General features: G+C 37.6%; 1 protein-coding gene across 1 annotated transcript in view; it reads right to left on the reverse strand.

Moving 5' to 3' along the window:
* FRS2 (fibroblast growth factor receptor substrate 2) overlaps nt 1-14524 on the reverse strand; it is a 49848-nt gene that overhangs the window by 17898 nt on the left and 17426 nt on the right. Inside the window, exon 2 of the mRNA XM_082280774.1 lies at nt 701-806. The gene's annotated coding sequence lies outside the window, so the exon portion shown is untranslated. The remainder of the gene's footprint in view (nt 1-700; nt 807-14524) is intronic.

Here is a 14524-nt window from a genome sequence, read left to right on the forward strand (position 1 = left end):
TCCTCTTCCATTAAGCAAGGGAGATACAGGTAATAACACCCTGTTCCTGGCTTCCTGCCCTGGCACCCCACAGTGCCTCAGTACAGTAATGTTCAGATGTTGTTCTTGTCAGCTTACTCAGTGCCCTATTCACTCTGAGAATCCCCTGCTATGAAGGGCAACAGGTGACAACAGCCTCAATGCAGATTAACAGTGAATACTCTGGTCCATACAATGCAGTTGCATCTCCCTCTAGCTGCCTTCAGGGACAATGCATGCACTTAATAAAGCCTAGACTTAGACCTCCTCAAATGATTTGCAGTGCAAACAGAACTACACAGCTGCATGCTATTAGTATCATACTTTCTGTGCATTCAACATGAAATAACTGACCAAGTCTGTTGAAGACAGCTGCCTGCAAACTTTTTTAAAAACCCCAGAAGTGAAATGCAAAGCAGTTTGGGGGGGGGAAAAAAAATCACTAGTTTCAAGAAGAAAGCTGTAGTATGTGTTTGAAACACAGCTTCTGTATCTCAGGAACAACAAAGAAAGGGCATGTAATCAATTATCTTACAAGCTTGTTATTTGCTTCAATTATGTTCTAATATTAATATTTCAGAAAACCAAGAACTGCAATGCTGCTTCAAAAGAGATACATGAACCAAGACTATGAGGAAGAAATCAAACAGCTATGGAACTGGCAGGATTAAAAATCACTCACCTAGATTTGGCCATTAATATTCCCAGCCTCTGCTGCAGCATCAGGGCTTCTGTCATACTCAAAGTGTCATGCTGTCTTGTCACAGAACTAATCATTGGACCTAGAACTAGAAGGGTAAATAACAAGAAAAAAATTGACTTTTTTTTTTAAGATGCCAGTTAGTAAACTAACAAAAATATATGCTTTTGTTTATATTTTGTGAGTATTATGTCAAGCAAGGTCTTCACAATGTTTGAGATAAGACTGATCTCTGAGTTGCCCTGGCATTTCAGTGCCTTGGAAGAAAATAATCTGGCATTCCTGTCTGCAGTGTAGCCTGTCGCACTGGGGACTCCATTCATTCTCCACTGCGTACCCAGTGCAGTGTGGAAATGACAGATGTGAAGCTCCCATTATCCTCAGTGCATACCAAACCAAACCACAGCTGACAAACAGAAGAACACATATAACTAACTCTACTGAACTGCCTCTTGCTTATCCTACTGGACACAAACACAAATGCTGACTTGTATGGCTAACACATCACCCTTTCTCTGCTTCCCTCATGATTCTTGCTCCATGACATTAACCATAAATTGCTTGCTTTTACTTCCCCACCCCCCCGACTATTCTCACACTAGCTATCCACTCACATTTAACACTGAAAACTAACTGCTGCTTCCATCACACTACCAGCTGGCAGTCTCTGTTCTCTGCTTGTAAAATTGCCAAACAAGCACTTGATGTTTCCTTTGATGCTGCTTACTACACTCAACAGAAAGGCTAATTTCTCAAAATAATACTTTATTATTAGTCTTCCTTATCAGTCTTTCAGGATGTCTGTGCAAACTTCTTTGAGACCACTGCAGCTTTGCTCATAAATTTTTTGCTTCAATTCTTTGTATTCATCAGCTGTCCCCTGTGTTGCCCCTGGATTAAAATCATTTTGGGAAACCAAAGCACTCTGCTTTTCTGCATAGTATCAAGAGTAATGTAGTCCCAATTTCATCCCACATCCTAGGCATCATTATACCAGTTGCAGAACCCTCTCACTTGTGAAGGGATTGCACAAGAGAACACCAGAAATTCAACACTGGCAAATGCAAAAATAACATACCTAGCAAAGGAGTTCTATCTGTTAGGAAAGATCAGTCACATAGTCATGCAGTCCAATGGAAACTCTAGCTGGACAGATATCATAAAGCAAATGAAACGAAACTGAAAAGAACTAAAGTGCCAAACCAAAAATACTCTTCTATTGTATGAATCCATAGTGCACCCACAGATTTAGTAATGCATGCCATCAGGCCTCCCTGTCAAAAAAAAAAACAGATTAAAAGCAGAAATATGCTACTTAGATGGCTCAGCCTGAAAAAAGGGAGCACACAGAGCAGAAGAAATCAGTACAGAATTACAGGTGGCAAAGAGAAGATAAATAAAGCACAACTATTTTCCAAACGCAACCATTGGGGAACAGCAGTTGACATTATTAAGAGGGGGTTCAAAGAAACACACAGAAGTTCTTTTTTCGCACATGGTACATAGTTAAACTTTGTGATCTGCAATGTCTTGTGGGAATGAGTTCCAAATATTTAAAGATTCAGAAAGTAATTGGACAAATGAAAGCTCCATGAAGAGCTTTTAAACTCAAGGATGTCCCATCTGTCTCAAAAAGCCCCTACGGGGCAGATATTTAGAAGGGTCTTAAGGAATGATCATAAAATGTTCCTTCTTACTATTCCCTTCCCTATATATTTACTACTGGCTGTCAGAATTTACTATTTACTGTCAGAAACAGGATACTGGACAAACTGATACTTCAAGTGTGACCCAACAAAGCCATTCTAATTAACATATATGGATGACATCTACTCAGCATAAATTTGTGAATGCTCTGCTGTAAGACATTAAAAAAAGGAAATAATTAACAACTTATACTTAACTTGAAAATAAACCCTAGATTTCACAAAGGTACCTAAAGGTAAACTTATTGAACTGCTTGACAGATATGTACTTTTGCATATAGTTGTGTGCAGGACCTATCCCTCTGCAACAAGCACAAGCTTTGTTTATGTGATGGCTCTACCCAATCTAGTTGGTATTATTAAACTGTGATTTCAGTCAAGTTAGATTTTTGCTGGCTTAGCATACCAGACCAGCCAGCAGAAAGTCTAGCAAGTGCCAGAGCCAGCTGCAGACAGAATCACAGCCTTAGTTACCTCTACCCAGTTTTCAGAAAAACTAGCCACCTCACTAACTACTGGGATTGAAGTTTACCAAATTCCCTGCTAAAATTTTCAGAACAGGAGAATGGAAAGAGGGAGCAGAAAACCTGACCCACCCACTTTGGTGAAAACTTAGGAGGTAGTCATTAGAAATATAATTAAAATAAAAATATTCACAGGCAAGCTGTCCTAATGCAGGTATGTTTGCACTGGTTTTTACCTTGGTATTTTTCTAGCAAAGTTTTAAAGCTTTTACAGGGTTTGGCTACCTAAAGCAGACTAGCCTATTTCAGTTACCTAAGAATGATTCTTAAACAATCTAAACAGTTTCATAATGGATTAAAGCAAGCATACAAACTTGCTGCACCTAACTTCTTTTAAATGTAAAGCAATAACAGAATTCTCCGAACAGTTGCTTCCAATTACAAGTTCGCTGTTTACTCAGTTCGGGATTTTCTTAAATTTTCCCAGATTGCAAAATATTTACCCAAACTTAAACATACAAGAAGAAGTAGACATTTCCACAGTCACAACCCTAAGTTATGTCTACAATGTCAAATTTAGGAGCTGTAATTTCCCCATTCACAAAGCATCAGTGGTGGTTGGGTGCAGTCATGCAAGGAGGGGGAAAGGGATGGAGAATATTTTCTGCTTCTCCCTAACATTACTGCATTGCAAGGTAAAAATCCCAGGCAAGACAAACCAGGACCAGCATTCATCTAAACCTTGTTAATGGGAGGGAAAGGTAGGAACTGCCGTAACTTCACTAAGATTTATTACTTGGCTTTGTAAAGCAAAATGTAGCTCTTTCCCTCACAGACTAAGCAGGGCCGACAAATTATGCTAATCTCTCAGAAGTCAAGGAACACAAGGCATCAGTGTAAACAAGAGCAGATACTTTAAAAAGAACAACACAGTCAAAAGCTTGTATAAATTCTAACATTTGCAGTTCTACAGTCTCCCCAGGTGGGGAATGATCTGAACAAGGTGTGCATTCCCCTTCTGTAAGAAAGGCTACACGGACACACTGCTATCGTACTCCTCATTTTGCTCGTAGTCACCCCATTAAAGTCAGCTCATGGTTGCAAAGCTGATCTAAAAGCTGGTTTTAACTTAGCTCTGCATGCTCTGGTTACAGAATCAAACATTAACTTTGGGAGATATTTTCTGTACACCTAAATTCCTCTCACAAACCTCCTAAAAATCAGAAAAGGAAAAAAACCCAAACCATAGCACACCTCAGAAGAGGTAGGGAGAAGCAAAAGTGTCATGTCTGTAAACCCATCTTTTGCATAGTCTTTTCAAATGAAAAAGTGGCCTTCCAAACCACTAGCTGCCACAGTGCTAGGTCCTCTCTTATGTCTTTCCATTTAGTGTGTAAGAAACAGAGTCCAAATGTTGTTGTCTAAACTGCATCTAAACTAGACACTAGGAGTAAGTATCACAGATAATGTGCTAGACAATGGAACACACTGAAGGAGACAAAACTAATTTGGATAACTTCCTCCCAAAATCCCTGGCCCTCAAGAATTTGGATGTTTACATATACAGGGATTCAGAGGAGTATCCCCAATTTAGTATTACGATGACCATCAGGACACCTGCCCAGTACATCCTGCAATCTCACACACAAATTGGCCATACTTGAAGAAAACACAGCCAAATCCCTACAGATACATTATAACTAATTTTCTCATCTCAGTTTTAGAGCACTTGTTAATGTCAATGGTTCTTCTACAGCAGGGGGATAATTTCACCTGCAAAGTGTTACCTCAGAGATTAAATTGAAACGTAGAGTATAAATCTGAACATTTCAGGTTATACATAGAAATTTTCTAAGTAACTCATTACACCCTCTGCCCATCAACCAGAGCTGTCACTACAGCAAAGCAGCTTTCCAAACAAAACAAACTTTGTATGAAAGCGTAAGACAGCAAACAGACAAATAAGAGAAACCAATTTACCATGTAAGAAAAATATTATTGAGTAATATAAGGCCCGTTTTATTGGCATGTTATTCATTTCAGAATATAGGTGAAGGAGGCTGAATGGTACTGCAGTCAGTCCTCTGAATTTTGCTGGCAGCCAAATACTGCCCATCTCACAACTGGCTAATACAACGGATTAAACGAATAAACTCTGTATCTAATGTGGTATATCCTAAGTCTTTAGAGTCATGATGTAATCCATGTTGGCAAATTCTATATGATTTAAGAATCCTGGTATCCTACTTGGGACTTAAAAATAACCCATACTTTGACCTTCTGTTTATTTTGGCTGGTGTACCTTCACTGCCATGAAGCCAAGTTTTTCAACTGGAAAACAAAACTTCACGTTTCTGGTACATGGGACTCCCACATACCAGACCTCACATGCACGTAAGAGATGAAGCACAAAAATAAAGCTAGTAATTATTGAGTGTGGCCTTAAAATCCAAGAACCTTATTTCCCCAATGGTCAAAAAAGAAGACTTCTTCACTTTATAATTACCAAAAGGAAGAAAAAAAAAAATCTGTACATCAGCAAAGACTGACTTTAACATTTGGAGACACAACAGACAAAAGAGGTGCCAAAACTGGAATGTTCTCCCATGGAAACACAGGGGTTTAATGGGATATGAGTGTTCAAGAGAACAGGAAGAAATCCACACAAAATACAGCAAAAGAAGCACAAAATGCTCTCCTTGCCTGCCCACACCTGCTGCCATCACTCAAATCTACTCATCTTCTTTCAGGTGCCCTGGAAGGCTCTTGCCTTGCACAGTCTGACAAACAATAACATAACAATTCACACCCAAGAAGCAAATGCATTTTGGGAAGAAAGTTTGCTTTACTTTAATAGTAAAGCAAACTGAACTAAGGTCAGACATAGTCCTTGCCCTTCATCCACTTGGCAACAATTACTAAGAAAATTACTACTGAAGGTGCCTAAGTACCTTGGATGAAAAAAGCAGTACTAACAAACCATAATGGAGTTAAAAACTACAACGAAGGAGATCCAAAAAGAAACTAAACATGCTGAGAAAGAGTTTGGTGCCACTGGCTGCCATTAGCGAAAACAAAGTAGGAATGGTTGAGGTGAAGTTGCAGAATCTAGTTAATGACTTTGCTTATGCTAACAGGTGGAGTTTTCCCTCAAGATTTTTATTAAAGGAGCATGTTGTGAGGCTTATGATTAAAACGCAGTAATAAATGTACACTCCTTTTCTCTCTTTAGCCATTTCCAAAGCAAAAAAACAAAAACAAAACAACAAAACTGACAAAACCCAAGCTAAACTGTAAAAGCTTTCTGGCTCCAATGAAAACAAAATTATTGCAACCACATACCAGCTAAAGCACACTAGCTTGCCATTTCAGTGCAGTGCCCTCAGAGGCCTCTTTGAACACGCCTTGAGGAGGCTGATGCAGGATTGCACCAGAACTCACCCTCTCAGCAGCATTCCTTTGCCTGCACCTTCTGCTGCTGCCAACTGCCTGCTCGTCAAACTCACAGGAGGCTTTCTTTTTTTCTTACTCCTGCTTTTTAACAGTCAGATCACCTCACAACTCGACCTGTTTTGATATATATGTTTTCATATATTTGGATTCAAAATGAACAGCAACTTTTTATTTCATCCCACTTTAGTGCCATATAAAAATAGCCAATACCATTTAATAAAATTAAAATGAAATAAAATGAAACATGAGGAAAAGCAAACTTGGAGCCTTGTTGTTTGTTTAAATTCAGAACTAGCAACTGATCTTGAGGAGTCATTATGCAAAAATTTGAAATGGTATGCTACTATTAAATTAATTCTCTACCGTTCTCCTTAAAAGTGATCATTTCAGCAAAATACTCAAATTTAGGCGAGATAGTTAAACATTTGCAGGAACACTGTTCAACAGTAATTCCTTAAAAAAACATGCTCATTCAGACAGAAAAGCTCTTATATTCACCACAATTACAGTAGAAGTGAAGATTAAAGACCAGGTCAAACAGCTGAGCTAAGATGAGCAGAGGGAGAACTGCAGCAGGCAGCAATGTTGTGCCAACACTAAATACTTCATGATGTTTAAGACCAATTTATGTAACACCAATCCTACACCTCTCCACTTTGCTCTAGCATGACATTATAAGAACTGCATTCCCTTATCCTGAGATGTGGTACCCCCATACTTTGGCCTGCCCCAATGCAATATAAAGAGTAATCACACATTTCATTTCAGTAGTAGGTTGGTACAACTGTTCTATTCAACAAGTGCACATACACACACACACATACAGCATTAAACAGTTTCTAATTTTCACCTCAGTGCATTTTGAAAACTCTACATCTTTAATGAACATGAATCTTGAACAGGAGCACAAAAGCTGTTTGCTCCACGATCCCCATTAATCCTTCTGAGGATGTGGGACACTGTTTCTTGTTCTACTCTTTAATCACTCTCCAAAAAATGATCCTCTTACTCTAAACTTCCAGAGAAACAAGACTTATGTTTTACTTGGTATCATTTTTAAAACAACTTACACACATGCAAATATTTTTCAATTTCTTAGTAAAACAATTTCTCCAGATCCACACTACCATATTCTTTTCTGTGAATGTCTGCCAGATTAACTGCATCCTTTTAAAAGAAAACAGCCAGAACATCAAACTCCAAACCATGGCATTAGGTTAAACAAGCAAGCATTACTAAATTGCTTTATTCTTGGACAATCTGAATCACTTTTAAAACATCCTATAAGGAATAGCATATACTGAAAGCATCATTTTTACACAATAATAAACAGCAGAAATGGGACTGAAGTTTTAAGAGCTGTGCTATGGAAATGCTTTTTGGATTCAAGATAAAGGAGTAAGGCGAGGAGATGGGAAGATAAAGTGGAAGGCTACAATAATTAAATAATGGGGCCAAGGAAGAAAAAAGTATCTAGCTTAATTCTTGAAAAGGAAGCTTGACTTGAAATTGTTTGAATAGTGAGTCAGTTCTCCAATATTTAACCACAAATGCCTCCTAAAACTTGAGGTCTGCAGCTCTTGCCAAGTTTTCAAAGCCAGTGAAGTGCCAAATCTCGTAATTAAGTAAATGGCATTGAGTTTATATTTTGTAATATTTTAATCTTTGTAATATTGTCTGTTCAAACATTTCAGGAAGGGTTAAGTTCTGCTTTTAAGTTTTTGACATATTTTACACACAATCTTCTAATACATTAATAGAAACAACTCTGGAAAGCCTACAAGACTTTCTTACTGAAATGTTAAGCGGATTGAGTAAAAAATTATCAAAACTGGGACCATGCCACTGTATTTTATTAAAATAAATAAATAAACACAGTATGTCTATCATTTCAGTATGTATTCTCAATATGTGCCCTTTTTCATCTATCCATTGGTTCCACTATCAGCAAATTCTTAGCACTTTGATACAAAGAACCTGGCCTTACCTGAACATCAAGCTTTTATATATGGTTTTTATTTCTTGGAAAACCGGCAACCAAATCCTCCCAAGATCTCATTAAATCTGTGTTCTTTAAAAAAATAGCTTGCCTTCTGTATTTACCATTTTTCCATTTTCCACACAAAACTCTTTTTACCACTTTTGAAAGGTTCACAATTTTCTCGGTCCTGTTTACGTATCTCCTCATCTGCTTCTTGTACATTTTTTTCTTTCTACTTCAAGGAGAAACTCTAATAATCATTTAAACTTAGCTACCCCTGTGGCCCCAATTCGTTACATAAAAGGGAAAGATTAACAATAGCTAGTTACACCTCTAAATCAAAACTATGCCGATTGGTCACTGAAGTAAAATTCACAGTCTTAGGGTATCTTTTGTCACTACTGAACTGCGTCTGCCAAAAAGCAGGTTTAGGTTAAAATCATTTTCTTTGTATTCACAATGAAGAAGAGCATAAAAACATTCAGTTAATGCATCTGATTTGCTAAATTGTGGTAACCTGACTGCATAGATGTCTGTCTGTGCTTTGGGCTACACCAGCTCATTAAAATTCTGATTATTAGGATGTGCGCAGCAGATTTAAGTAAAACCCATTTATAATCCTATCTGTGCATCCAAACAACTATTTTCTTCTTTTCATTGCTGAATCTCTTACAGTCAACTTTATGTAATTAAAAAACTACATCTTCTATAGATTTGAGTACTACTTTGCTGGTGATTTACACCCTCCCCATTAGTCTAGTTGACCCATGCCCTAAAAAATATTTTCCAATTTCAGATGGAAGCTACTAAAAACTAGTTTGATCTACCCGTACAATGGAGAGCAAAGTTTCATTAAGCAAAAAATCCTTTATTCATAGTCCTTTATAATTAAAACAGCTAAAAGGTCCACTTCCTTATACTTCCATGTTTTAAAAAAGCTCCATTTAGGGTCTTATAAAATGTGTCCTTCTTGATCACTGCTGAAACAGTACAGAAATGTCTGTAGTAGCCTACAAAGCCTACAGAGCCTTACAAAGCATTATTCTGTTGTGGATGATTTACATCACATTAGACTACTGCTGTTCAAAGTTAACATCAGGCACCATTTTCTTTTAGCAAAGAATAAACATACCTTTTTATAGAATCCATACTGTCTGCTTTGTATAACTCTCCTTTTAGCATTTTAAAAAGCTATAAAAGTACTATTAGAAGACTATATGTCTATCAATAGAAATGTGGATGTCAGTGTGTGCATGTGTGTGCTGTATCTACACACCAGAACAAGGAGCAGGACAAAGATTAAAGCTTAGCTTGCCCTGATAAGGAAGAGCACCATTCCCACAGGAGTGCTCCCAGCAGTACTGCCTGATCAGAACACTCGCCAGCAGAACAGCCTGCAGCCTAACACAAAGTTGCATCTTACTGTGTATATTGTTCCTTTTCCTGTTACCGCATCCCCAAAACAGACTACTGACACATATTTAAGACATAATAAATAAATAAATAAAACAGAAAATTAACAGATGCCCCTTCTATGACTCATGGAAGCTGATGATTGAGAAAAACGCATCACATCATCTCATGATGATTAAAACACCTAAAAGATCATGCAAAAATCATTTTGACATTACCAGTCAATAAGGATCCCAGATATGTCATTAAGATTTTACACCTTTTTTCTTGTCCTGTGTCACTCACAAGGGATCCTGGCTAAACCACTTGGCCACAAGTCCGGCTGCATGGTGAGCAGGCGGACACAAGAGTGCAAGCAAATTAAACCTGTCAGAGAATGCATCTCGGGTAACTTGAAGATCAGAGAAACAAATATCACCTTGCCCTACCATAGGATCTTGCACTGAATTTTGTTATACCATTCTTCCTAAAAAGACAGAAATAAAACTAAATCTTTGATTCTTATTGTAAAAGAACTGTCATAGAACAACTGTTTTCATTACAAAGTTAGCCTGAGTAACCATTTGCTCTCTTCTACTTTACAACATAATGAATTGTAATGTAAGAATGAACATATGGCTTGTAAACCCAGCCAATACTTAAAATTCCTCAATACCATCAGTTGTGGATCTCATTATTTGCTACTATTTACAAAATTAATTTTTTTTGCCTGAGTCACCTTTTTGAATCTCTATTTCCAACTCTATTTCCTGGAAGAGTATGGCCTGGGATAACAAGATGTGAGATGGTGGGGAAAGGGGAAAAAGATCTGATTTTTGCCTTCTTTTTGTAAAATTTAACTCTTCCCAAGACATTACTGAAGCTTAATCTTCAGGCACTTTACTGTCCCATATTTTTAAATTGAAAGACTGTCTGTACAGTGAAGGTGCCCATTTTTGAAGAAAGGAAGTTTACAATGAAATTAAGCTTTCCTCACCAGACAGAAAAAAAAATAATACATTAGAAGTGTGTGTGTGTATATATATATGCATACTTCTGTTTAAACAAGTCCTTCCATAAGATTCTTTCTGTTAACAAGTCTGAATAGGTGTCATTTGGAAAATAATTCCTGTGGGAGGTTTTTAGGATTAAACTGTCAACTTTCTGCATCACATGACATTTAGAAGCACTGGTACATTCAACTACACAGAAAATATCATATTCACTTTCTTATACTGAAATTATCTCCTATTGTCATAAGTGGCAGGTATTTAAGGATAAATTTAAATTTAAGGATTTTCATTTTCCTAACAGATGCATGTTTTCTAAGCAACAACTATGATGCCTAAATACGTGCACTACAATCTCTCACAAAGCAGTCATATCCGAGATTTGGATTCACAAGTACTGTGAAGACTGAATAAGCAAGAGTGACACAACTCAGTTAAAAAAAAAAAACAAACTCCTAAGTGAAAGGCCTAAAGAAGTGCCCTGAACTTTCCTGGTGCAGGCACAGTAGCCTTAAGTTCCAGCCTCAGACAAACCTCACACACCTTCTCCTCTCCTTCTCCATGGGGAATTCCAAGCACTGCAGTGTCAAATATCACCTGAAACGCTGTAGCCCTCAAAGCCTCCACACAGATGTTTTGTTTCTCTACAGCTGGTTCAGTGGTAATCTCTACATATCAGTTCACACTGGCTACATGTTTCTGTATTATTTTGTGACTCAACCTTTTGCGCTGCAAACTTCTCTAACTTCTAGATAATAAGAAAGAGGTTGATGTAGTGCAGGAACTCATGCTTTCTGATCAACGAATCAATATGATTTCGCAGAAGCTTCTTATTGTTTAAAATACCCTCCACTCACACATCTCCCAACTTTGACATAATACCCTACTTACACACTTGCTTAGTTATACATTCTACCTACTTATCTTATACTACTTATACATATACATATCACTCTACTTATACATTTTCTTTCTTACTTATACTTTTTACAACTTCTGCGTAACACAGTACTTACGCATTTTACCTGCTTATACATCTTACAACCTTTACATGATACTCTACTTACACATTTTACAACTTATCCATAATACAGTATGTATACATTTTGCAACTGCTGTGCATGAGATTTCACACTGCTTGATTGATTTCTCTATTCTGTCCATGAGCTCCACACGCACTTTTCTGATAATACAATTGGTTTTAATCCAGTGCAGCACAGTCCTTTTCATCTATTCCTTGCTGTCTTGGTATTTAGTTTTTCAGCTTCTTCTTTCTCAATTCTTTTCCAATTCAGCACAGTTTACCTTTCAGTCCTTGATGAATTCCTGAGGGCTCTAACAGGTGGGGCTCCTGATCCAGGCAAGCAGCATTGAGATGATGACAGCAACAAAACCCATCCAGCGATCAGCAGCCAAGTTAGTCCAGGAAATCCAAACAACAAGACAGCAAAGGACAGGGAGCAGATATAAGTCTACCCCTCCTCTCCCGTCGAGCCTTCAGACTGGAGCTTAAAAACCCTCTTGGGGCTGATGTGCTGCAGCTGAAGGTGGAAAGGCCAGGTGAAGCCAGTGAGGGTAATTCCAGCCTGGTCCCACTCTGAGGGCTCTGATAAGAATAGCTAAAGATGGTTTGGCTGGGGCACACTATCAAGGTTAAAATACCTTACAACAACGTAGTTTAAAATACCACACAAACTCCAAATACTTTTGTCTATGGAAAATAAGTTGATTTGATTTATAGCTAGCATGAACAAGCTTACCCTTGCCCATCCATTTTGTTAGCATCTGATGGCTATATTGAATGCCCATTTTCTCTCATAAAGAATTAATTCTAGAAACTGCTGAAGATGCCAAAACTTTACTACCATTACTAACCATGACTACCTCAAAGCAGCACCCATAGCGCTCTTTTAAAATGATATTAATTCCACAACAGGGTCTTGTTGTGTTTACTTGGGACTGAAGTCTCCAAAATTTACCCTCCGCAGATACACAGTTTGAACTTCCACGGTGGAAAACATATACATTGAAGCCAGGGAGGCCAGCAGAATACAGAGTACACTACATTAATTCTTCATATTTATATGATACTCTCTTTCACACATAACTACTCAAACAGATCACACTCTCATTATTCTGTGCCAGCTGTGCTATTCAGTGGATAGTGAAGTAGTACCACTTGGCAGAGTCCATTAACTTATAAGGTCCAAACAGTAGCTCTTCTGTTAAATTTTTTATTATTCAACTTAAAAAAGGCCTTGCAAAGAAGAAACCAAAACAAATGGAATACTGATGCTTTGAAAATCCTGCAGACCTCCACGTGAGCTGCTGATTCTGAGGTATTATTGGCTGAAGCAGACAAGTTGTCTCCTTTATGAAGAGTCTCTAATCATAAGTCAGCCACCATGTCCTAAACCAGGAATCCTCACACCAAAGATGGCAAGCTTAAGGTTCATCTTCCCATCCTTCCTATTCTCCCCTGCAGTTCAAACAGCTCTTTGCAGAAGGCAATGGAGAATTGCAAGGGGATAAATTGACTTATGTTCCTCTTCCAGCTAATGCATTTCTACCTAAATGTATTTAAATAGCATTTATTGTTACTGAGAAATAAAATACAAACAAAAAATAATAATAAAACCCCATACACACCTGAATTTCAGCTATCTCAGGTTTTCCTTTCTAGAAATATTTTTTCAGTTACCCATCACTTCCAACATCAGCAGGTCACTCGTAACTCATATTTGCTCTGGGTTAAAAATAATCATTATTTTCCTTGCTCAGCTATTTTTTAACCTAGACCAGCTTCCTGATCAGGTTCCCCACATGAACACTCAAACACAAGCCTGGGGCTGGCACTGTTTACACCAACACCACCACAAAGAGAAATGCTCTTTGAAACCCTGCCTACAGATATATCTTTGTAGTTACTCTATTCCATGTTCCAGTTATCAGTCACATCCTACTCTCAGTGAAAAGTCACAGAAAACCTGAAAGGACAGAATAGAGAAGAATTTGGATTTAGGCCGGTTCTTTCTAATAGAACAATTAAAAGAAAGTTATGATTCTGACCCATCTATGGGACTTTTTAAATTTAATTTTAAAGCAGTTATAACAAGCAAAATGGATACCACTCCAATACAACAATTTTCTAGAAGAGTACAGATAGGTTTAGTCAAATAGTTCCATCAGCCAATTTGCTGCTTCAGAATATTAGAAGTCTGCCCAAAAAGGACAGAAAACCCAGTCATTTACAAATGCTGGAAGTACAGCCCTTTGTGGGTAAAAACTCTGCAGACTCTAGCAAACAGCACCACTTGTTTAAAAACATGAAATGTAATATGATATGGCACAAATCCCATTTAAATAACAAGACCATAAAGCTTGCTGGCACTTACTTAGCAAAGAGTGGAAAGAAAACAAAATCTATTCTAATTTGCTCAATTCTAAGAACTAGATATGTATTTTAAATGTAGTATTTATACATGACTCAGTATCTTAAACTAGACTTCAAGTACAGAGGAATTCAAGTTAAAAAACAAATCCAACAGATAACTGACTTACTAAGCCCCTTCTAGATTTACTCTCTAGGTGAAAACTCAAAGCAGTAACATAAATGAAGTACTGATTTCCCTTGTTATATTTCTCTACTCCAGCTTATTAGCATTTCTGCAGTGAACTATATATTTTACCAGCTTTTTTTGAAATAAGGGAAATTGCTTCTTACCACTTCTTACCAAACTCCCATAAAGTAGTTACAGGATTTTCTCACTCCCTATAGCACATTTCAACTGCTCAGCAAA

The sequence above is a fragment of the Coloeus monedula genome (assembly GCF_965178545.1).
Source record: "Coloeus monedula genome assembly, chromosome: 4".
Lineage (NCBI taxonomy): Eukaryota > Metazoa > Chordata > Aves > Passeriformes > Corvidae > Coloeus > Coloeus monedula.